Source organism: Eptesicus fuscus, chromosome 6, assembly GCF_027574615.1.
Source record: "Eptesicus fuscus isolate TK198812 chromosome 6, DD_ASM_mEF_20220401, whole genome shotgun sequence".
In the NCBI taxonomy this organism is placed as follows: Eukaryota; Metazoa; Chordata; class Mammalia; order Chiroptera; family Vespertilionidae; genus Eptesicus; species Eptesicus fuscus.
The window spans coordinates 61,210,385-61,235,213 of NC_072478.1; the positions used below are offsets into that span (position 1 = coordinate 61,210,385).

The following is a 24,829-nucleotide window of genomic DNA, read 5'->3' on the forward strand; positions in this document are numbered from 1 at the left end:
CCCCTTCCCTCCCCAGCAGGCCTGGTCGCCCCCAACTGCCCTCCCCTGCTGGCCTGGTCAACCCTAACTGCCCTCCCCTGCTGGCCTGGTCAACCCTAACTGCCCTTCCCTGCAGACCTGGCCCCCCCACAACTGCCCTCCCCTGCAGGCCTGGTCCCCCCCCAACTGTCCTCCCCTGCAGGCCTGGGTCCCCCCAACTGTCCTCCCCTGCAGGCCTAGTCCCCCCCAACTGCCCTCCCCTGCTCTCCCCTGCAGGCCTAGTCCCCCCCCAACTGCCCACCCCTGCTCTCCCCTGCAGACCTGGTCACCCCCAACTGCCTTCCTCTGCAGACCTGGTCACCCCCAACTGCCCTCCTTTGCCAGCCTGGCCACCCCTAACTGCCCTCCTCTGCTGGCCTGGTCACCCCTAACTGGCCACAACTGCCCTACCCTGCAGGCCATCTTGTGGTGGCCATCTTGTGTCCACATGGGGTCGGCCATCTTGTGTCTTGGAGTGATGGTAAATTTGCATATTACTCTTTATTAGATAGGAGATTTTATATATATATATTAGAGGCTCGATGCACGAAGAGATTCGTGCAATAGGCCTTCCTTCCCTTGGCTTACAGCACCAGTTTTCCTCCAGCACCTGGGACCCAGGCCTTTGTTCTGGCCGGAGTCTGCCGCCTTTGCTGCAGACTCAGGCTGGGGTCTGGCATCTTTATCTTCGTCTTCGCTGTGGCTGGAGTGCCACTCCTATAAATCGCTTCGCCCCTGCCCTCCCTCTCATAGAAGGCGTCCTGCCGCAACCGGCCACTCTATGCCTGGAGCAGTTGGGTGGCCACCATCTTCATCCTAATTTGCATATTCCCCCCTGATTGGCTGGTGGGAGTAGCGGAGTGATGGTCAATTTGCATGTTTCTCTTTTATTAGTGTAGATATATATATTAGAGGCCTGGTGCATGAATTCATGCATAGGTAGGGTCCAGCCAGCCTGGCCAGGGGGAGGGGACATGGGCAGTTGGCCGGCCTGCCTGCTGGTCAAACTCCTGGTCAAGGGGACAATTTTCATATTAGCCTTTTATTATATAGAACTAGAGGCCTGGTGCACGGAATTCATGCACGGGGGTGGGGTGTCCCTCAGCCCAGCCTGCACCCTCTCCAATCTGGGACACCTCTTACAATCGGACATCCCTCTTACAATCCAGGATTGTTGGCTCCGAACTGCTCGCCTGCCTGCCTTCCTGTTTGCCCCTAACCGCTTCTGCCTGCCAGTCTGATCACCCCCTAACCACTCCACTGCCAGACTGATCAATGCCTAACTGTACCCCTGCTGGCCCAGTTGTCCCCAACTGCCTTCCCCTGACAGCCCGGTCACTCCCAAATGCTCTCCCCTCCATATTTCCTCTTTAGTAGATAGGGATTTTTTCTTTAACATATTGGACAGTGTACCTGCCGTGGTCTTCACAAACCAGTAAAAATGTAAACCCAAACTAAAAGTGTCATAAAATAAACTTAAACAGGAATTTCATGAGACCTTAGAAAGGTGATATGATGTGGTGGTTTCTTACTTTTTTCCTTCTTTCTTTTTCTTGATGTTTCAACTTTTGTCCTTTCTTTTTTCCTTTTATTCCTTTTCTGTCCTCTCTTTCTCTTAACTTTTCCGTTGGTAGAATCATCAGTACTTGAATCTGTCTTGCTTCCAGAAGACAAAGAAGAGGGAAACACAAAGTCATCTGAAGAAAAAGATGATCTATGATGGAATCGGTGGTGTTTCTGGTTTTGCTCTTTTCCTGGTTTGATTATCATTTCTTCCGGCCCCAGCATCTTCAAGACTTGTGCGTGGGCACTTCTTATTCATGTCTACAAAACCTCCCTGCCTTGGTGAAAACTGTAGGGGAAAAGGCCTTCCTGGGTGGGCTCAAGCCCTGCCCAAGGTGCTGAGGAACCAGGGTGGGGAGCACCCGCCACCGCCGCTGCAGAGCCAACCTCCGGACCTTGGGGTACTCTCCAGTAATGTAACTGCAATGTCCCCGTTTGCCTTCAGAAATTAGTTGTAAGTTACTTTCAATGTGAAACCCTACCTCAGACATTTCCATTGTGGTTTCTAAAGATTTTAAATAAAACCCATTTACCTCCCTAACCTGGTCAGAACTTTCTACCCAATGGGAAAGTTTTGCTGGGCAGCATCGCCCAGATATCACCGCCCATCTCCAATCACTTGGCTGGCAGCAAGGGAAGTTCCAAGGCTATAGTGTGTGTGTGGGGTCACTCCATGGTGGTGCAGCCTGACACCCCAGGCTGCCTCTGGGTGGGAATAGCTCTGGGGGGTGCGGCTGTCTCCCAGGCCTACACCCCCCAGCTGCAGATGGGAGCTGATTACTGAGGAGGGTGGGGAGGTGTATAGGCAGCCCTTGGGTCTCGCAGGCCCACAGCCCAGGCAGGGACAGGCAGCAAATGGCACCAGCCATGCACAGGGGCACCTTGCAGGCCCAAGGCCCAGGCTGGGGCTGGGAGAGGATTGCGCCGGCCATGTACGTGCCTCGAATGCCCAGACCCACAGCCCGGGCCGTGGCAGGCAGCTGCTCGCGTCAGCTGTGTGCGGGCGCCACCCGGACCCAGGGCCTGGGCCGCGGGGGGCAGCTGATCGCGCTGCACTGGGCGCTGCCATCTTGTGTCTATGGGCACCGCCATTTTTGTCGTGGAGTCACACTTAATTTGCGTATTATTCTTTTATTAGATAGGATATACACTGAGTGGCCAGATTATTATGCATTCAGAGATCATAATAATCTGGCCACTCAGTGTATGTTTGTATCATTACACTACTTTTATGTTATCACACTACTTTTATTTTTTTAAACATTTTAAACTTGTATTTTTATAATTATTGTTGAAAGTATTACAAATGTCCTCCTTTCCCCCTGCAGTGGTCCCCTCCAGCCTGCACCCACCCCACCCTCCTGCCCCAGGCGTTCAGCATCCTATTGTCTGTGTCCATGGGTTATGCATACAAAGTCTTAGTTGATTATCTCCCACCCACCCACCCTCTCCTGCCTTCCCTCTGAGATTCCACACTCTGTTCCATGCTTCCATGTCTTTGGATCCACTCTGTTCATTAGTTTATTTCATTACTTAGATTCCACATATGAATGCGATCATGTGATACTTGTCTTTCTCTGACTGACTTATTTCACCTAGTGTGATACTGTCCAGGTCCTTCCATGCTGTCTCAAAGGGTAAGATATTCTTTTTTTTTTTTACTGCTGCATAGTATTCCATGGTATAAATGTACCACAGCTTTTTTATCCATTCATCTGCTGATGAGCACTTGGGTTGTTTCCAGATCTTAGCTATTGTAAATTGTGCTGCTATGAACATAGGGGTGCATACATACATTCTGATTGGTGCTTCTGGTTTCTTAGGATATTTTCCTAGAAGTGGATCACTGGGTCAAATGACAATTCCATCTTTAATTTTTTGAGGAAACTCCATACTGTTTTTCATAATGGTTGCACCAGTCTGCGTTCCCACCAGCAGTGTACTAGAGTTCCCTTTTCTCCACATCTTTGCTAGCACTTGTCATTTGTTGATGGTAGTCATTCTGACAGGTAAGAGGTGATAGATTCCTCATTGTCATTTTAATGTGCATCTCTCTGATGATCAGTGACTTTGAGCATTTTTCCTTTTGTCTCTTGGCCATCTGTATGTCCTCTTTAGAGAAGTGTCTGTTTAGGTCCTTTGCCCATTTTTTAATTGGATTGTTTGTTTTCCTTTTGTTAAGTTGTATGAGTTCCTTATATATTTTGGATATTAACCCTTTTCCAGATGTATCATTGCCAAATATGTTCTCCCATACCGTGGGCTCTCTTTTCCTTTTGTTGATGGTTTATTTTACTATGCAGAAGCTTCTTATTTTGATGTAGTCCCATTTGTTTATTTTCTCCTTAGTTTACCTTAGCAGATGTATCAGTAAACGTATTGCTATGAGAGATGTCTGAGATTTTGCTGCCTATGGTCTCTTATAGGATTTATATGATTTTACAACTTACATTTAAGTCTTTTATGCATTTTGACTTTATTCTTGTGTATGGTTTTTTAAGCTGGTAATCTAGTTTCATTTTTTTTGCATGTATCTGTCCAGTTTTCCCAATATCACTTATTGAAGAGACTCTCTTGACTCCGTTGTATGCTATTGCATCCTTTGTCAAATATTAATTGAGCATAATGGCTTGGGTCGATTTCTGTGGTCTCTGTTCTGTTCCATTGATCTATATGCCTATTCTTATGCCAGTACCAGGCTGTTTTGATAACAGTGGCTTTGTAATATAACCTGAAATCTGGTATTGTGATTCTTACAACTTCCTTTTTCTTTCTCAAAATAGCTGCAGCTATTTGGGGTCTTTTTTGATTCCATATAAATTTTTCGAGTATTTGTTCTAGCTCTGTGAAATATGCTGTTGGTATTTTAATAGGTATTGCATTGAATCTGTAGATTGCCTTGGGATGTATGGACATTTTAATGATGTTGATTCTACCAATCCATGAACACGGTATATTCTTCTACTTGTTTATATCTTCTTCTTTCTCTTTTGCAATGTCCTGTAGTTTTCCGAATACAGGTTGTTTTGCCTCCTTGGTTAAGTTTATTCCTAAGTATCTTAATTTGTTGTTGTTGTTGTTGCAGTGGTAAATGGGATTGCTTCTTTAGTTTCTCTTTCTAAGAATTAATTATTGGTATATAAAAAAAGCCTCAATTTTGTATCCTGCTACAATAGCAAATTCATTTATTAAATCTAGCAGTTTTTTGGCAGAGTCTTTAGGGTTTTTTTATGTACAATATCATGTCATCTGTGAATAATGAGAGTTTTACTTCCTCCTTTCCAATTTGGATGCCTTTTATTTCTTCTTCTTATTTAATTGCTGTGGCTAGGACTTCCTCCATTTCACCTACATTGTCCAGCTTATTGGCATATAATTGTTCAAAGTATTTTCTTACATGAACAATTATGTCGAACAGGAGTAGTGAAAGTGGGCATCCCTGTCTTGTTCCTGTTCTTAGGGTAATGGTTTTAATTTTTACCCATTGAGTATGATGTTGACTGTATGTTTGTCATATATGGCCTTTTTAATGTTGAGATATGCTCCCTCTATTCCCACTTTGCTGAGAGTTTTTATCAAAAATGGGTGTTGGGCCGAAGCCAGTTTGGCTCAGTGGATAGAGCGTCGGCCTGCGGACTGAAGGGTCCCGGGTTCGATTCCGGTCAAGGGCATGTACCTTGGTTGCGGGCACATCCCCAGTTGGGTGTGTGCAAGAGGCAGCTGATCGATGTTTCTCTCTTATCGATGTTTCTAACTCTCTATCCCTCTCTCTTCCTCTCTGTAAAAAATCAATAAAGTATATTAAAGAATAAAAAGAAAAAATGGGTGTTGGATATTGTCAAATGCTTTTTCCGCACCTACTAATATGATCATGTGATTTTTGTCTTTCAATTTGTTCAAGTGTTGTATCACATTTATTGATTTGTGGATATTGTACCAGCCTTGCATCCCTGGAATAAATCCCACTCCATGTGTTAGAATGTTTTTGGGTGCTTTTACTGTACTTGATTTCTAATTTCATTTCACTGTGATCTGAGAAGATACTTGATATGATTTCAATATTCCTGAACTTGTAGAGACTTGTTTTGTGTCCTAACATGTGGTCTATCTTTGTGAATGATCCATGTGTACTTGAGAAGAATGTATAGTCTTCTGTGTTGGGGTGAAATGTTCTATAAATGTCAATTAAATCCATTTGATCCAGTGTGCCCTTTAGAGTCACTGTTTCCTTGTTATGTTTTTGTCTGGAAGATCTATCCAGTGAAGTCAGTGGGGTGTTCAAGTCCCCTACTATGACTGTATTGTTGTTGATCTCACCATTAAAGTCCTCTAGAAGTTTTCTTTATATACTTATGTGCTCTTATATTGGGTGCATATATGTTTACCAGGGTTATATCCTCTTGTTGGATTAATACTTTTAGTATTATGTAGTGACCTTTGTTGTCTCATCATTTTGAAGTCTATTTTGTCAGATATAAGTATTGCTACTCCAGCTTTTTTTTCTTTACCATTTTCATGGATTTTTTTTCCATCCCTGCAATATCTTCTTGTGTGCAACTTTTGTTCTGAGGTATGTCATTACACTACTTTTAAATGCTATTAAAATAAATAAGGAAATCAAACTCATTGCTTGCTAAAATGGTTCTAAAGTGTCTTTCTAAATCGTTTTTGGTGTGAGTACACATGTACCTATGGGTTTTCCAGGCACTGGTTCAGAAATCAGCATCTGCTTGTTTCAGGGGTTTCTCTTTGGCTTCCTTCATTATCTAGATGTAGAAAGAACCGACCTACAAGACATGGTATTCTTCCTTTTGCTGCTCTCTTCAACCACCTGGTACTGGATTGCAACTTTCTGTGGATCCATCACGCATATGCAACTATCTTTTCAAGTATACTAAGCAGATACATTTTTACATCAAGTATTATGAAGTTAAAAATATTTGGAAATAAAACAATTAAATCATACTATGTAGTAAAATTTATTTCTATTTAAACTTAAAGATGAAAAATAACTACAAAGTATAGATATGCATATCTAATATATATATCTATAATAATAAAAGCATAATATGCTAATTAGACTGGACAGCCGAACAACCTTCCTGACGTCCTTCTGGATGTCCTTTCAGACTACCTTCTGGATGAAGCTGGGGCTGCGAGGGCTGAGGCAAGCCGCCATGGCTGCGAGGACTGAGCCCCTTGCACGAATTTCATGCATCAGGCCTCTAGTGTGTGTGTGTGTGTGTGTGTATGTATGTATATATACATGTATATATACATATGTGTGTATATATATATATATCCTATCTAATAAAAGGGTAACATGCAAATTAATCGTCACTTCGTCACAAAGATGGAGGTGCCTATAGCCACAAATTGGCAGTGCCCAGTCCTCTCAGCCCCTCTGGAGTCCCCCAGTCCTGGGAGGACGTGGCTGCTGAGAGCGGGCAGCATGAGTGGCCTGGTGGAATGCTTGCCTCGTTGCTGCATCAATGAGGCAAGCATTCCCCACCTGGCCATGGATGGGCCTCTGGGCCATGGAGAGCCTCTGGGCAGTGGGCACGGAGCAGCCAGACTCTGCCGAGAGCTACTGGCACATGGATTCGTGTGAAGGGCTACTATATATAAAATCACAGTATGTTTTTTATATTGACTTACAATTCTTCCTCTCTAAACAAATGTTAATGCTTATGGTGTGATGCAGTATCATGGTCTTGTTCAGTGTCTCCAGTGCTTTTCATTTCTTGTCTCCTCATGCCAACCTATATCTTTCCTGAGTCTATACTGAAATGATTGCTTTTGTTCATTCTGTCTGTTGTCACTCGGAGGGAAGATGTTAAAAACAGTCACTCACTTTATTTCTGAATAGTTATCTCTTAATGTCCTTAGTTTTACTGCAGAAACCCAAGAAATTCTAGCAGTTGAAAAGGTGCTCTGTAGATTATAATAGTACTTTCTTTTATAAATTTGAAGTTTTATGTACCTTAAAAGTAGTTTGGGTATGTAAGAATATTAGCTAATCTTTAAATCATTGTTGTCATTATCCTCATCTGATCTAAATTGACTTGCGTTGGTAGCAAAGATATTGACGGACAACAAGTTCATGAAAGTTCATGAAACCAGTAATATTTATAGCATGGTTGCCCATGGCTTACCAATAAGATAAGAGCTATTCAAGAAAAATAACTCTTCTAGGTTTTCTTGGGAAGCAAAAATAATGCAGACTGTAGTATGTTAGCAAAACTACTCTGGGACTAAAATGTATGATGCAGCGGGGAAATCAGCAATGTTTTGTGTCCTTAAAATACAAGTGCTTCAAATAAGAATATTTGGGCCATGTCTTCTCAATGTATACCTCCTAGTAGCTGGTTTTATTTCTTGTTTACTCTGCGTTTTTAAAAAGATATCTTTACTTAGCCATTTCCTCCTTGTGATGACATTGCATGCGTGATTGATGGATGGTTGGTGACATTGCATAAATCCAGCTTATGTCAAACAGGGGCAAAGTGAAATAGAAGGAATCTTGTCATTATTACTTGACTTTTACTTTAATGCAACTCATCAGGCTGCCACTTAGTTTTGAGAATGTAGTGGGAAATGCAGGCCTGCCCTCAAATTATATTTAAAAAGGAGTACTCCGTTAGCACATTTAATGTTTTTCTGTATGTCATGGTTTTCTTATGCTAGTGTATCTCTTTGTGATCATATGTCTGTGAGCTTCTCCATCTGTAATAATAATTTCCACATTACTAGTGTGTAAATGGAGGGACATAGCTTGACTGACACACTGTCCATTAAAGTAGTAGGAAGATGCTGTATTTGGATGATGACTTTCTAATGAAATAATATAAACTAATAACATGCTCTCCATCTAGAAGCATTTAATGTAATTGTGAATAAAATATTTGTCTAATACTTTTACACATATAAATAATACTCCAGATATTTTCTGAAAAATAATATTTTCAAAATTATAGTGGAACTTTTATATCAGTTTATTTTCAAATAGATAAAAATTGAAAATTTTATTTAAAATTGAAGAATTCAAAATTTATCTTATCACTATTATACATTAAACTAGAGGCCCAGTGCACAAAATTCGTGCACTTGGTGGGGTCCCTCAGCCCGGCCTGCGCCCTCTTGTAGTCTGGGATCCCTCGCCAGCCATGAGCCTGGCTTCTGGCTGAGCAGCACTCCCCCTGTAGGAGCGCACTGACCACCAGAGAGCAGCTCCTGCATTGAGTGTCTGCCCCTTGGTGGTAAGTGGGAGTCATAGCGACCAGTTGTTCCGCTGTTCAATTGATTTGCATATTAGCCTTTTATTATATAGGATGCAACCAAACTTGCCTTTTCAGTGTAGACAGAATTAAATTGCAGAAAAGACATGAGGCAAATGCTTCTGCGCTTTGGATCACAGGTAGATGATGATTGTGATTTTGAGAAAAGGAGAACAAACAAGCTGAGCCCCACGTGCACTCAGGCTTTCTGGCTGGGAAACCTACCACAGTGCAGTAGGCAGAAGTCAAATCACAGTACAACAGCCTCACTGAGCTGAGGGAGAATGTTGGAATTCAGGGCAGCTGAAGTGGTGGAAACGAATAGGGCAGGTACTGGGGAGAAGAGAGTGCAGAGAGAGAGGTCTCAAAAATCTGCATGGGGTTCTCCATGTTTTCATGACTGAGGGGCAGTTTGCACTGTGCAGAGGAGATGACTAGAAGGCTAGTAGAGAACCATTGCTTCAATGGGCTTCAGGAGGGCCAAAAGCTGAGAAAACACCAGAGACTGTGAAGGCTGCAAGGCATTGGATCCTAGCCCAACCAGACGATGGAGACCTCCTAGGACTCCTTATTTATTCATTTGAGACTGTGGACACTTGAAGTGTTGGGAGGAAAGAGTATGGCTTTGAATATCTGCCATACCCTGCAACTAAGGGGAAAACTTTAGATATACTCTAGGTAACCACAATAAGCACTCTGCACAGGACTCCCTGTTTCAGAACCTGTTTCTAGGGAACCCAATGTGAAACAAACAAGCACTACTGATGTGATGCTTGTAGGAGGATGGCTTTCCAGGTACATTTTTTATATTTTTTGAAAGGGCTAATTTTTCAGTGGATTGAGTAGTGGACAGAAGAGAGTGTGATTGGGGTGTGTGAAATGGACAGAATCTCCAGTAAAATAATAGAATTGCTGAATTTTCACTTTTAGGAAAAAATCTGTAACAGAAATTCACTTTATATCACCAAATAGGAAGTAAAGTTAGCTTGTAAAATAATTTCTTTAAAAGAAGGTGGAACAGAATCATTTAACAATTTGGAACCTGGATCCTGTGGCTGCCAAGTATACCCTGGCAGTATTGGCATTGAAGCCAGGGCAAGCTGAAAGAGTGCCAATGGGACAAGCCGGTGCCAAGCTAAGGTTGAAAATTGCTTAAACACTGTTGAAAATTTATTTTGCATCATAATAAGGCAAAGAGAAAGCTAAAATTAGACTTTTACATGATAAACACTTTTGTGTCCACATCTAGTTATTTGTGAATTCAGCATCCATCCCCTCTCACTTACCCCTCCTCCCTTATATCTACTGGGAATGCTTCCAACTACTTAGTTTCTAAAACAAGAAATCTGGGAGTCAGCTTAGAATTTTATTCACATAATCCTCACCTGCATTCACTTCATTATTCCAAAACTGGATGTTACCTCTATTAACATTAGTATTGAATCTTTCTCCAAGTCTCCCTGTAATTTTGTGATTCTGTCATCTGTATTAGCCAGGTTATTTCACAGCTTTTTTGCAACCAGTCTATCTTCCAAACCAACCTCCCAATTATCCCAAATTTTTCAAAGAATGAAAAATTCTAAATGCAAATCAAATCATGCTACCCTTTTATAACATACATGGTTAATGGCTTGTACTTTTTAATATATATATATTTTTTTTATTTCAGAGAAGAAGGGAGAGGGAGACAAACATCAATGATGAGAGAGAATCCTTGATAGGCTGCCTCCTGCAGGCCCCATCCTGGGAATCAAGCCCACAACCCGGGCATGGTGACCAGATCAGGAATTGAACCTGACCTCCTGTTTCATAAGGCCATGCTCAACCACTGAGCCATGCTGGCCGGGCAATGGCTTGTATTTTAAGACAAGTCTTGGGCTTCTTCACACAGCATGGAAGGCACCACTACTCTGACTTACCAGGCATTTATCTTGTCATCAAATCTTATGGTTCAAATTCATTTTACTATGTTTAGTTCTCTTGATTGTAGGCCTATTCACTTGACAACTTCTTTTCTTAGAAAATCTACTTCTGGTCTAAAAAATTAGTGTTCTTGAGAGTGCTGTTTGGGAAAAATGTAATTAGCTGACTTAAAAAATAAAATGAACTTGAATTTTTTTAGTGGAGACAGGCTCTTCAGTCTTCCCTGGGGCTCTGACTTCTATTTGTCCCACAAGATTCTGTTCTCTGCTGCACCAGATGCAGCTCCCCTGACTGTATTAGTCTTCAGTCTCCCTCTTAAGATCTCCTAAAAGAACCCCCAATTTTGTTTATAATACCATTTTCAAATTAGTTTCTTCTCATATTACCTTTATTTTTCTCCTTAATGACATTTAAAACATAAGAATGTGATATATCTGATTAACAAAAAGATTGATAAGTCCATTCGATTTTTAAAACATATTTTTATATTAAGCCCATCTATATGGCATCATTTTATTTACCGTAGTTATGAGTTACTATAAAACAGCATTAAATATAGAACAGATAAATCTATATTGTCAGTCCTCAATTGTGAGCGGATTTGCCATCCAGGGAACATTTGCAATGCCTGGAGACATTTTTGGTTGCCAAAATAAGAGGTGGACAGAATCCAGGGAGGCTGTTAAATATCCTGCAATGCACAGGAGAGTCTCCCACAAAAAAGAATTATCCATCCCGATATGTCAGTAGTGCTGAGGTTGAAAAACCCTGACCTGTATGAAAACAAATGATTCTTAGGCTCAGCAGTCAACCTGTCCAGGTTCAGATCCTGGCTCCGTTTGGAAAGTATCAGTGTGATGCTGGGCAGTTTCTCTGTTTTTCAGTTTTCTTTTTAAAATGGAGGTAATGACTCATACATAAAAGCTTATCATCAGAATTAAATGTTTAGGATAGTACCTAAATGTAGGTAACCATTTACAATATTAATTATTGTTGTCATATATTACCTACAACATTATTACATATGAATGTGTGTGATTTTTTAATCACAAAACTATTAAAGCAAATTTGCCAGAATCCACTTATCTTGTTGCTATATTCATTTGTATCTGGTTGTGATTTCCTTTTGTTTTAATTAAATACCACCTGAGGTAGCCATAATGATACTAAGTATGTTTTATTTTCTTTTTTACTTCTTCTATCCCATCACCAGGTATAAATTGTTAGGGTTTCAGTGACAAAATTAGCAAAAATCATACCAAAATGATGAAAGGTCTTATTTTGGAAGAAGATAAAAATGATATGTCATTTGAGCTCCACTGAAAACCAGAGATAGGGGCCTTAATTCTGGTGCGCACCAGGAGATTTCAGGGCTTTTAAACAATCACAGTCTAAATTCCCAAACAAAGAAACCATTTGCACTTTAGTTTATAAAGTCTAAAAAATCAGTGTGTACCAGGCATATCATTAATAGTATAATTTCTGTCTTGTTTTCCCAGTAGTAATTAGAACCCTGTAAAAGATAATTTTCTGAAAGATGCTTGCATTTTCTGATATGAACAAATAAACTATCACAAAACAAATAATTTTGCTCTTACACAAGTAGTTACTAAGTTAATGTAAATTTAAAGTTCAAAACCTCCTGCCTTGAAATAATGGAATTTATGGTATTTTCTAACTTCATCTCTACTTGTAAGCTTTTTGGAAAAAAATTATTGTCTATTGAGGCATTGCATACTAAAGTGAAAAAATGTTTTGAAACTCTTTATTATGAAAATGCAATTTATCACATTTTAGTGAATTTCTACATTTAGACACACACACACACACATACACACACACACACACACACACACATTCTTAATAGTCAACACAGAAACAGTGAGAACCATCATTTACCTTTGAAATTTATTGAGTGCTGTGTGGCAAAAATGTGGATCATTTCTCAGCCATTATTAGACTACATTTTGATTTAAGAAACTTTACCCCACTGGAAAGGAAACGTGTTCTAAAAGTGATATGAGTTTGACCAAAATATCTTTTTGAAAAACTTTAGACAAATACAAAAATTCACAAGATTATCTAGTATATATAGATTGCTAGATATTTGATATGATGAGTTTTTCATCATTAACATTGATTTTTCCAAAACTATAAAAGTTTATAGACACATAGACATAAGGAGAGACGACATTTGAAATAAGAACAAAGTAAAAAGAAACAGCTTAATGGCATAGTTTTTTTTTTTTTTTTTTTTTGTCCAGAGCTCAATATATGAACACATGCAGTTATGTCTTTTTTAAAAATATGCTTTTATTGATTTCAGAGAGAGAAAAGGAGAGGGAGAGATAGAAACATCAATGATGTGAGAGAATCATTGATTGTCTGCCTCTTGGGATCTAGCCTGCAGCCCGGATGTGTGCCCTGACCAGAAATCAAAACTGTGACCTCCTGGTTCATAGGTCGACGCTCAACCACTGAACCATGCAGATTGGGCCATGCAGTTACCTCCCCAAACGACACTGCAATTAAATTAAAGGATGACTTGCTCTGAGGAAAGTGAGTTCTTGAGTGCAGACACTCAAGTAGCCTAATGGGAAGCCCATGAAGTGAGGAACTGAGGCTTCTCTTGTGAATAGCCCTTTAGGTACTGGGTTTCCTGCCAATGGCCATGTTAATGAGCCATTGTAAAATCAGATTTTCCAGCTTTAGTCAAGGTAACTTAGCACTGCCCAACATCTAGACCACAGCCTCCTAAAGCACACTGAGCTAGAGCCAATCAGTTAAGCTACCTCTGAATTTCTGACCCACAGAAACTTTGAGATGATCAGTGTTTGCTGTTTTAATATGCAAAAATTTGCACTAATCTGTTACATGTTCATAGTTATTCAATACAGGAGTAAGAGAGTAGAAAGAATATCATAGCAGATGAAAGCTGGTAACACAATTTGAAAATAAGGCAGATAAGGGATGTAAGACGGAATGTAGGTGGGATTGAAAACAGGTGGATGAATAATTGAAAGTTAATAAATGGAGAACTTAGATTCCAGAATGTTCTCTCCCTAGCCCAAAACCAGAACAAAACAAAGCATTATCCCTTGCAAAAGACGGGTTGCTTGCTCTGTGGAGGACTGGTGGTTTCGGGTATGTGGGGCACAGCTGTGGAGAGGCGTCCCAGATTTAAGTAAGTCAGTTAAATGCGTGGGGTGACCAGGCTGGTGGGGGGGCCATGAGGTGCGACCAGGCTGGCCGAGGAGGAAGTTAGGGGTGACCAGGCTGGCGAGGGGGGGCAGTTAGGAGTGACCACGCCGGCAGGGAGGGGGCATTTGGGGGCGACCTGGCTGGCAGTGGGGGCAGTAAGAGGCAACCAAGCTGGCGCGGGGGGGGGGGTTCAGTTGAGGGCAATCAGGCTGGTGGGAGGAGTGCAGTTGGGGACAACCAGGCTGGCAGGGGGGCAGTTGGGAGCGATTAGGCTGGCAGAGGAAACAGTGAGGAGTGACTAGGCCAGCAGGGGGGCAGTTAGGGGCGACCAGGCCAGCAGAGGAGCAGTTAGGGGTGACCAGGCAGGCAAGGGGTCAGTTAGGGGCGACCAGGCTGGCAGCGGGGGCAGTTAGGGGTGACCAGGTAGGCAAGCAGGTAAGCGATTATGAGCCATCAGTCCAGGATTGTGAGAGGGATGTCTGACTGCCGGTCTAGAGTGGCAGTCGGACATCCCCTGAGGGGTCCCAGATTGGAGAGGGTGCAGGCTGGGCTGAGGGGACCACCCCTCATGCACAAATTTTGTTAACCAGGCCTCTAGTATGCTAATAATATCTTAAGGCTGCTCAGCCACTCACTATGATGTGCACTGACCACCAGGGAGCAGACAGTCAACTGATTGACCAGTCGCTATGATGTGCACTGACCACCAGGTGGAAGATTGTCCGACCGGTAGGTTAGCTTGCTGCTGGTGTCTGGCTGATCGGGACTGAGTGAGATGGACCAGACATACCCTGGAGCCCTCCCACGATCCCTCCTAGGCCCCACAGTGCACCGGTGGGGTCCCTCAACCTGGCCTGTACCTTCTTGCAATCCATGACCCCTCAGGGGATGTCGGAAAGCCAGTTTCAGCCTGATTCCACAGGCCACTCCCCTCGGGAGGGCGCCAGACGCAGGGCTCATGGCTTGTGAGCACTGTTGCAGCAGCGCAAGCCTCACTCAATCAGGACTGATTGGGCACGAGCCTGCGGCAGGCACAGTGGGGTCGGGATGAGCAGGAGCAGTAGGTAAGAGCTGCAGGCAGAGTTGGACTGCATGTTTCGGCCTCATCCCTGCAGGACACCCAGAGGGACCCCACCCATGCACGAATTTGTGCACTGAGCCTCTAATATGTATATACTGAATGGAAACCTACAATGTTTATCTCTGGTGGGTAGTGTTACTGATAGTATTTTAAAAATCTCTTTATATTTTTAAAATTTCTGTAACGATCATTTTTGCTTTCTTTGGTGGTTATTTGCAGAATAAAATAGTACTTTTCTCATTGTAAAAGATTCAAATAATGAGATTTTGGATGAATGTATTTTATTTTAAGAAATGCATTTCTGTATATTACATAATTAAACGTTTACAAAATTTGAGCCTAATATAATTCAAGAATAATTTTTCTATAGAAAAGGCAATGGAGAAATGCAGTCTTAGGATATAGTGATTTCTAATCACAGCACATACATCTCCTAGATGTATTTTTTCCCTCATGATATTTTTTAAATTGATTTCAGAGAGAAGAAGGTAGAAGGGAAGAGAGATAGAAACATCAATGAAGAGAGAGAATCATAGATCAGCTGCCTGCAAGGCTCCTACCAGGGATTGAGATAGAGCCTGCTACCAGACATGTTTCCTGACCGGAATTGAACTGTGACCTCCTGGGTCATGGGTTGATACTCAGCCACTGAGCCACACCAGCTGGGCCCCAAATAACGTTTTTACTTTGTCTAAAATAAAGCTACCTAAATAAAAAACTTGACCTTTTTCATAGAAATTTAACATACCTAATTGAATTCCATTGTTTTTTTTTTTTGTTGTTGCTTAGCAGCACTTTTCAGAACTAATGCTGGCTCTACTATTTAATGAATTCTTAGATGATAATTTCATAAGATAAAGCTAATATCAAATTATTATAACAGTAAATGTCAAAATAACTGCACAGGTGTTATAAATTTTTTTCTAGACATTCTAATACGTATAAAAAACAGTATGATTTAAAAGATATACTGGAATAAAAAGGAGGGAAGTAGGTATGTCTTTTACCAGCTAAATGGATGCTAGCTAGTGGCAATAAGAAAAAAAAAAAATTAAGTAAAGATGGCTTGCTATCTTTTGCATTAAACAATTCTTAATGAAAAAGTAAACATTTTATATACTATTGTTTTATAAAATACAGTTACACTATATATACAGTACAATACAATACTCTCCTACATACAAATTTTATTAACCTCTTTTCTCAATCACATATTCTTCCCCAGAATTAACCATTAAACAGTTTGTGTGGTTGCTCCCAATCCTTGATTTTATGATTTTACTAGAGGCCCGGTACACGAAATTTGTGTCCTGCGGGGGTGGGGGGGGGTGTCCCTCAGCCTAGCCTGCAACCTCTCCAATCTGGGACCCCTCGGAGGGTGTCTGACTGCCGGCAGTTGGACATCCTTCTCACAATCTGGGACTGTTGGCTCCCAACCGCTCGCCTGCCTGCCAGCCTGATTACCCCGTAACCAACCCCCTGCCAGCCTGATCAATGCCTAACTGCTCCCCTGCTGGCCAGATTGCCCCCAACTGCCCTCCCCTGCCAGCCCGATCACCTCCAACTGCCCTCCCCTGCTGGCCTGATCACCCACAACAACCCTCCCCTGCCGGCCATCTTTGACCACACGGGGGTGGCCATCTTATGTGAGAGCAAGAGGGTCAATTTGCATATTGCCCCTCTTTATTATATAGGATATGTGTCTAGTATATTGTATTACCTATGAGTAAGAAAATGTATATTAAAGTTTTTATAAATTATCTCCCCCAACTTATATAGTAAAAATTACTTTGTTGTAATACTGTACTCAGAAGAAAAAAATCTCTTAGTACACTATCACAATTGATTGGCTCATAAATCAGTTCCAATGATCAAAAATTTAGGAATTTAGTCACAAAGAGATGCTCATTAGAATCTACATAATTACTTCTGTTTGTTTTATCTAAATATGGTCAGAGAAATGTTAACAGTATGTAATTTCATAAATTCCTATTACTTGGCAATATTTCTTCTAAAAATAAGAAAGATGGGAAGAGAAAGGAAAGACCAGCTTTTCTTCTAGATTTAGTATAACAAAATACTCATGAGTATATTGCTTTTCTTTAAAAATAAGGGCCAGCTATCTACTGAGCTATGCTTATGCCTTCTGGGAAATAATTTCAAGGAAAATATTTATGGATTAGGGATACATTATTATCTTTGTGAAATAATGGTGAAAATTTTCCATTTTAAAAATGAAATAAATAGAACAAAAAATACCTATTAAAAATTTAGCTAAGCCCCTGGTTAGTGTGGCTTAGTTGCTTGAGTGTCATCCCATGCACCAAAAATGTTGCTGGTTTGATTCCTGGTATCAGGAATCCCTGGTTATGGGTTTGATCCCTGGTTGGGGTGCATTTGGGAGGCAACCAATCAGTATTTCTCTCTCCTCTCCCTTTCTCTCTAAAAATCAATAAAAACATATTTTTGAAAATTAGGTAAGTAATTATGGAAAAAGGCTTAATTACAAGTTTCTCCCTAAAAAAGCAAGTTCAAACTTGTGATTCTACTACCTTAAAGTATCAACTCTTCTAAGTCTTTCATCTTAGAGGAAACTAGGTCCTTATAGCTATTTTTTCCTATATTCAGTGTGATTCAGATTAGTAAATTATCAAGCAACTGCTATTTCAACAATTAATAATTTTCTCTTCAACCTTGCAATTTTCCACTATGATCACGGTTAAAATATAGTAATTCTACCAACAGCGATGAATTATGAACAGAACACAAAATACTTAAAAGGATCCAAAGATTTCCTAATGATCAAAGAAAAGAAGTTTAGTTATAGAAGCAAGTTTATTGCTATTAGAGATTGACATCGATGGCAAATACTTAATAGGCATTTCCCAAACATATATGATTTGTATTTGGTTTTTTGGATGATGCTTCTTACCTCAGTTTTACTTAAAAACCAATCATTCAAATTATATCAGCATTTTAAAAACTACAATTTAAAAAAATAAATTGAAAATTTTAAATTTATAATAATTATTGATCTGGATTGCTGTTGTTATATTTTTCAGTACGTCAACCCACAATGACTAAATAGTTAAATAGAGATGATGTGCATGTATGTGTTTCTAGTTTTGTATTTCTAGAAGAAAAAGGCACTTAACAGATGGAGCAATATTAAACTTTGCTGAGAGTTACATTCATCTTATGCACAAGTCCATGCGACAAGCAAGCCAACTTGACAGTTTAATTCCACATTAGGATAATGTTGGGAAGGGTAATCCTATTCGCATGCAGGATAAGGATGCCTGTATAGTGGCTTTGGCCTATAAAATTGTTAGCTATAAATTCTGAGCTGGCATTATGAGCTTCTTAACTTTTAAACCAGCCTTTTCTTAGCATCCTATTGCCAAGAGTAGATTATTTGCCCCATAAATCCATCTAACGCATCATATTTTTCTTTTTAGAATCATTTGGCAAATATACCCAAAGCAATAAAATCTGCTTTTCATATGGATTATCTTATTCTAGACATAATGCTCACGTGTAGGTAAAAGGCACAGAATGAGTACTAAATAGAACCGTTTTGTTTATGAGAGTATACATATTTAAAAGGAACCAGAAGAGTTTTATATTTGCTATATTTAAGGCTAAAATGTTAACTGTTGGTTGGAGTCAAGGAAAATATCCTCAATACTATATAAGGAAATCAAAGAAGAAAGGAAAACACCTCTTTGCTTACTTAGTTTTTCAAAACTAGCTCTCAACTCCGATTCAACTGTATACTTAGCCCATGAGTTTATGCAATAGACATGGTTGATGTTTGTACTTTGCTATTGTGGAAGTGAGTGCCCAGAAATGAGCACAGAAAGGTGAGCTCTGAGGATACTTGGGGGTGACTGCCCTGCCTTCTCTGTTTAAAGGCTGGCTAGTTGTCTGAGGTTTCAAGCTGACAAATAAAAACAAATGTGTTTAAAAGGCCAAATGTGTTTGCTGTTGGCTCTTAGTTTTCCAAATGGAGAAAAATCTGCCTTGGACCCTACTTCTTGTGTGGAGTCTAATTTCAAAGTCTGCAGATAACTGCCATCTCTTTCAGCTTAGAGAGGCTGGTTGTCTCTGAGAAAAGGTTCACAACCCCAGAATACTGTCCTGCTTCCAACTGTAGCTACCTCTTTGAGATTACTTTTTTTTTTTTTTTCAATTTCTTAGTGTCTTAAATTTGACTATTCTGCTCTTTTTATTGGAGTTCAGTTATTTAGGACTCATTCACATTATCCTTTTCAATTAATTATAATTGTTATTAATTTGACACAAAATCATCTTATTTTTTATTTGGTCATGTGTACAGTTTTTATCTTCACTATATTAAATTTTTTTAAACAACCAACTTTTTATAGAGAAGTTTTAGGTTCATAGCAAAATTGAGTGGAAAGTACAGAATTCCTCTCCCCACACACATTGACTAGTTTTTATCCTTGTTTTAATTGTATTTTTCAATTTAAACATCATTGGATGTTTTTTTCACATAACTACAGAAGCAAAAATTTTATATAATGGTTATAGATATAAGGGTCATCTATATCCATTTATAGCAATCTATCAGAGATGTCAACTTGAATGGAAGGGACTCTCTTAAGACATACTAGTAGTAGGACAATTTCATGATCTATTAGATGTCTGCCATGGGCAAAGGGGGTGATGGTAGTGTGTGTGTGGCATGTTTTTGCCAACCTTAATCTATTACTGCAGTAAGGAAGACCAGGTTTCTCTTCACAAGTTTTTTTTTTTCTTTTTCTATTTTTATTGATTTCAGAGAGGAAGGGAGAGGGAGAGAGAGATAGAAACATCAATGATGAGAGAGAATCATTGATCAGCTGCCTCCTGCATGCCCCCTACTGGGGTTTGAATCCACAACCCTGGCATGTGCCCTGACCAGAAATCAAACTGTGACCTTCCTGGTTTGTGGGTTAATGCTCAACCAACTGAGCCACACTGGCCAGGCAGTTTGTTCTTTATTACTGGCCAGTATGTTATTGTGGGTTTATACCATATTTGTAAACCCACACACAAACACATATATGCATGTAAATATTATCTATACTAATAAAAGGGTAATATGCTAATTAGGGCAGATGTCTTCTGGACGACCTTCTGGACGTCCTTCTGGACAAAGCCACAGCAGCTGCGAGGGCCAAGGCTCAGGCAGCTGTGGGCAGCTGTGAAGGGCCGAGGCGCCGCTATGAAGGGCCCAGGCTCAGGCTGGCAGTGGCAGCAGCAGCGGGGTAATGGGGGCGACGCCTTCCCCTGATCCGCCAGGTCACCTCCCGCAGAGGGAGGCCATACTGTGGCTTAGGCCGGGGGCTGAGGCAGAGGTAGTTAGGGATGATCAGGCCGGCAGGGGAGCAAGTTAGGGGCTATCAGGCCAGCAGGCAGAGGGGTTAGGGGCAATCAGGCAGGCAGGCGAGTGGTTAGGAGCCAGTGGTCCCGAATTGCTAGAGGGATGTCCGACCGGCAGTCGAACATGGGTCCTAGATTGGAGAGGGTGCAGGCCTGGCTGAGGGACCCCTCCCATGCATGAATTTTGTGCACTGGGCCTCTAGTATATAAATATTATGCCTTGTGTTTTGAGTTCTTTTAAAAATCTTTGCCTACCCTTTATTGGAGAAAAATATTTCTTACATTTGTTTCTAGGATTTTTACAGTCTTATCTTTTTTTATGTTTAAGTATATGACCCAACATGAGTTAATAACTATTTAGAATGAGGGAGTGGTTGAGATGCATTTCTTTGGATATCTATCCCACCATTATTTAGTAAAAAGATTATTCCTTGCCTATGGCAGCAATGTCAGAAATCAAGTAACATGATTTGGGGAAAGGCTTAGAATATAGTGGTTTGAGTGAAGGATACAGGCAGATTTTATAGTATATTTTTATACTCTTTGAATTGTCCCATTTGATCTATAAGTCTATCCTAGTGTGAATACACACTTGATACCCTGAAAGTAAGTCTTAAAATATCTTACTATAATTTCTCCAACTTTGTTTTATTTTAATTTTATTTTAGCTTTTTTATGCCTTCACAGTTCCATACAAATTTTAGAATCAGTTTGTCAACTTCTACTAAAACAAAACAAAAAGTTTAAAGGGTTTTTTATTGGGATTATGCTGAATATGTGGATGCATTTGGGGAGAACTAAGAACTTCACAGTATTATTTATTTCAATCTATGACATTGGATACTATAACTTTTAGGTCTTATATTATTAGAAATATTTTAAATTATTAGTATGTCAGTTTTTATATATTGTATTGAATTTATCTGAGAGTATTTTGTCATTTTATGTTATTTAAAGTGGTATTTTTATTTTACTTTATTTTATTTTATGACTAGAGGCCTGGTGCACAAAATTCGTGCATGGGGGTGGTGTCCCTCAGCCCAGTCTGCACCCTCTCCAATCTGGGACCCCTCGAGGGATGTCCGACTGCCCGTTTAGGCCCTATCCCAGTGGGGCATGGCCAGCCTGCAAATCACCACAGGCCCCTCGCCCAGGCAGCCCCACACCCCAAGGGAACCCCCACTCTGATCCAAGACATCCTTCAGGGCAAACCAGCTGAGATCGAATTTCGTGCACTGGGCGTGGTGTCCCTCAGCCCAGTCTGCACCCTCTCCAATCTGGGACCCCTCGAGGGACCCAGTGGGATCGGGCCTAAAGGGGCAGTTGGACATCCCTCTCACAATCCAGGACTGCTGGCTCCCAACTGCTTGCCTGCCTGCCTTCCTGATTGCCCCTAACCGCTTCTGCCTGCCAGCCTGATCAGCCCCTAACCACTCCACTGCCAGCCTGATTTATGCCTAACTGCTCCCCTGCCAGCCTATTTGCCCCTAACTGCCCTCCCCTGCAGGCCTGGTCACCCCTAACTGCCCTTCCCTGCAGGCCTGGTTGCCCCCAACTTCCCTCACCTGCAGGCTTGATCGCCCCCAACTGCCCTCCCTTGCAGGCCTGGTCCCACCCAACTGCCCTCCCCTGCTGGCCATCTTGTGGTGGCCATCTTGTGTCCACATGGGGGCAGGATCTTTGACCACATGGGGGCAGCCATCTTGTGTGTTGGAGTGATGGTCAATCTGCATATTACTCTTTTATTAGATAGGATTATTTGCCAGTGTGTGACAATGCAGTTAATTTTTTCTAGATTTCTGTGGCTATTCCATCAACAGTTAAATCTTGCTTTCTATGAAAGAAAACATTTTTACATCATCCTTTGCAAAAGACATACTTTGAAATTATTTTTCTTCTTTCTTATACTAGAACCTTCAGGAAAATGTTACATAGAAGTGGTGAGAATGGACATCTTGCCTTCCTAAATGGGGAAAACAGCCATTTATAACTTAGTATAAAGTTAGAAGTAGGTATTTAAAAGATGTCCATTATCAGAATGGAAAATTTCCCTTTTATTCCTGGTTAATCTGACAGTTCTTATCATTAATGGACATTGAGTTTTGTCATATGTTAATTATGTATCTAATAATCCCAATCTATGCTTTTTCTCCTTTATTTTATTAATATGATAAATTATATATACACATAATCTTCAAATGCTAAACCAAGCTTGAATTCCTGGGGGGCAGGGAGGAACCTTTTCATGATATATTAATGTTTTTAATACTACTCAAATGAATTTGTAAACTTTTGTTAAATATTTTTATGTCTGATTTCATAATAGTCTCCCCAGATGCAGTTTCTCAACTCTATAAGGCCACCATACATTGATCTGATTATGCCTTTTCTGCTCTGGGACCCAGAAAATGCCCCTAAACAGACAGCCTGGCGCTGTTCCACTCTGGTGACCAGAATAGTTTTAAATGCAATCAGGTCTACCTTCAATGTCTTATGTCTACAGTCAGACACCTAACTGTTGTCACTTATGGAGCAATGAAGACTTACTTAAACAAACAAACAAACAAACACAGATGTTTATGATAATCACATCTCTAGTTCCATTACATGGGATGTTTTCAATACTACCTGCATATCTTGCAAAAAATCACTGTTGCCCAGGTTTTGTCACTAGGAGTTTTGACTTAATTGTTCTAGTTTTACTTAATTGAATATGTATTCATTTGCTTCTGTTTTTGTTCTTAATCTCTTCAGGTGATTGCAATGTAAAGCTGCTTTGAGAGCCACTGCTCTGAGTAAGTACAATTACTTTTCTTGTACAGCACTTCCAGAGAGTCATCTCTTCCCCAGGGAGGAGGTTAAGTAATTTTGCACAAGTTCGTATATACTAGTAAAATGAGTAGATACTACTTATAATCTGCTGATCGCCTGTGCTTTGTGTTTTTTTATGACATAGTCAAGTGAAGCCATAAGAGGAGACAGAGGAGAGGCTCAGGAAACATCAAAGTTTATTCTACTCAGAGATCCTAGAGAAAGGAGGCATGACACGATATGCTGGGCCACCTGGGAAAGACATCAGTTGGCCAGGAGGCAGAAGACAGAATCAAGGGGAAGGTTTAGGCTACCACCTTTATTGGGGCTTCCACAGGAAAAGAAAGGCAAAGCAGAGAAGGATGAGCAGTTAGGATTGACTAGTTTGAATAATTTTTATGGGTTTTGGGGTGTATCAGTGGTCCCCAGTTGCCTTGCACCTGGCCCTTGGATGATAAAGGCAGAGGAATAGCACCTGTCGGGAGCACAGACCAAGTAAAGGGAGGATGGCTCTGAATTGGTTAGTTTGCATATCAGAGACCTGATGTGGCCCTGAGCCACCTTTATGAGAATTGCCTGGTCTGTGTCCAGCCATAGAGGTGTTTTACAATGTCAACATTTCACAGCATACAGGAAATTACAAATATTTTTAATGCAGCCAATATTCCTATTCTTTGCACATTGAAGTAAGGCCTTCTCAGGCCAATGTTATGATATTTTATTCCCTTAGTTTATTGAAATTTTATTTTTAAATCTCTTATTCATAAACTAGTTGTCCTTTCAAAGGTGAAAACTACATCATTGATGTACCTAACACCTGACCATGCTCCCCACTGTACTAGTATTGCACAATATGATTCCTCTCAAGAATTTTCCTGAGAGGGACTTAAATACTGTTATCTAATACTGAAATAATTATTTAATATATTGAAATTAATTTCTAGTTTAATTAGAATTCAGTTTCTAATTTAATCATTTTAAAGAATATCAACTATTATAAAGTTAAATTTGTTGCTGTGTTATACTAAGTGACATGGCTTCTTAGCAAAGTCTGTCAGTCAGAGCTCTTCCTTTTAGCAACAAAAACTAATTTCTAATCATTTAACAATAAAATGCATGAACTGAAAGAACAAGTGATTCACAGAATTCATGGGTGGGGTAGAAAGTCAGGCTTAGAAAATAGGCATGCCCTGAAGGAGACTCAGAGCCAGTGTCACAGCCAGTCATGCCATAGGAGGTGGCTGAATAATGGAAGTGCCACTAATGTTGGACACCAGAGATTAATGTTGTCATCTCCATCCCCACCAGCATGGGCCACTATTCCTCCAGTGTATCTTTATCACCACATACCTGAATAATTCTCATTTGTTCCTGCATCTTACACTTAAGATTCTCTCTCAGACTGGATGATCTCAATCATAGTCAAATGCTCCAGCTGCTGAGAGAGCAGGAAATAGGAAGGCAGGCTGCTCAGCTGCTCTGCTGCAATGGTCACTTCTCCCCAGGTTGGGTGAGAGGTCAGATACTTACTTGTTTGAAGTGGAAAGAGGTAAAGCCAACTTTCTGT

At 40.6% G+C, this 24,829-nt stretch overlaps 1 long non-coding RNA gene across 1 annotated transcript in view; it reads left to right on the top strand.

Moving 5' to 3' along the window:
- Positions 1 to 23,242, top strand: part of LOC129149329 (uncharacterized) — an 88,775-nt gene extending 65,533 nt beyond the window's left edge. Inside the window, exon 3 of the long non-coding RNA XR_008556243.1 lies at positions 23,206 to 23,242. This is a non-coding gene — a long non-coding RNA (uncharacterized LOC129149329). The remainder of the gene's footprint in view (positions 1 to 23,205) is intronic.
- The last annotated feature ends 1,587 nt before the right edge of the window (positions 23,243 to 24,829 follow it).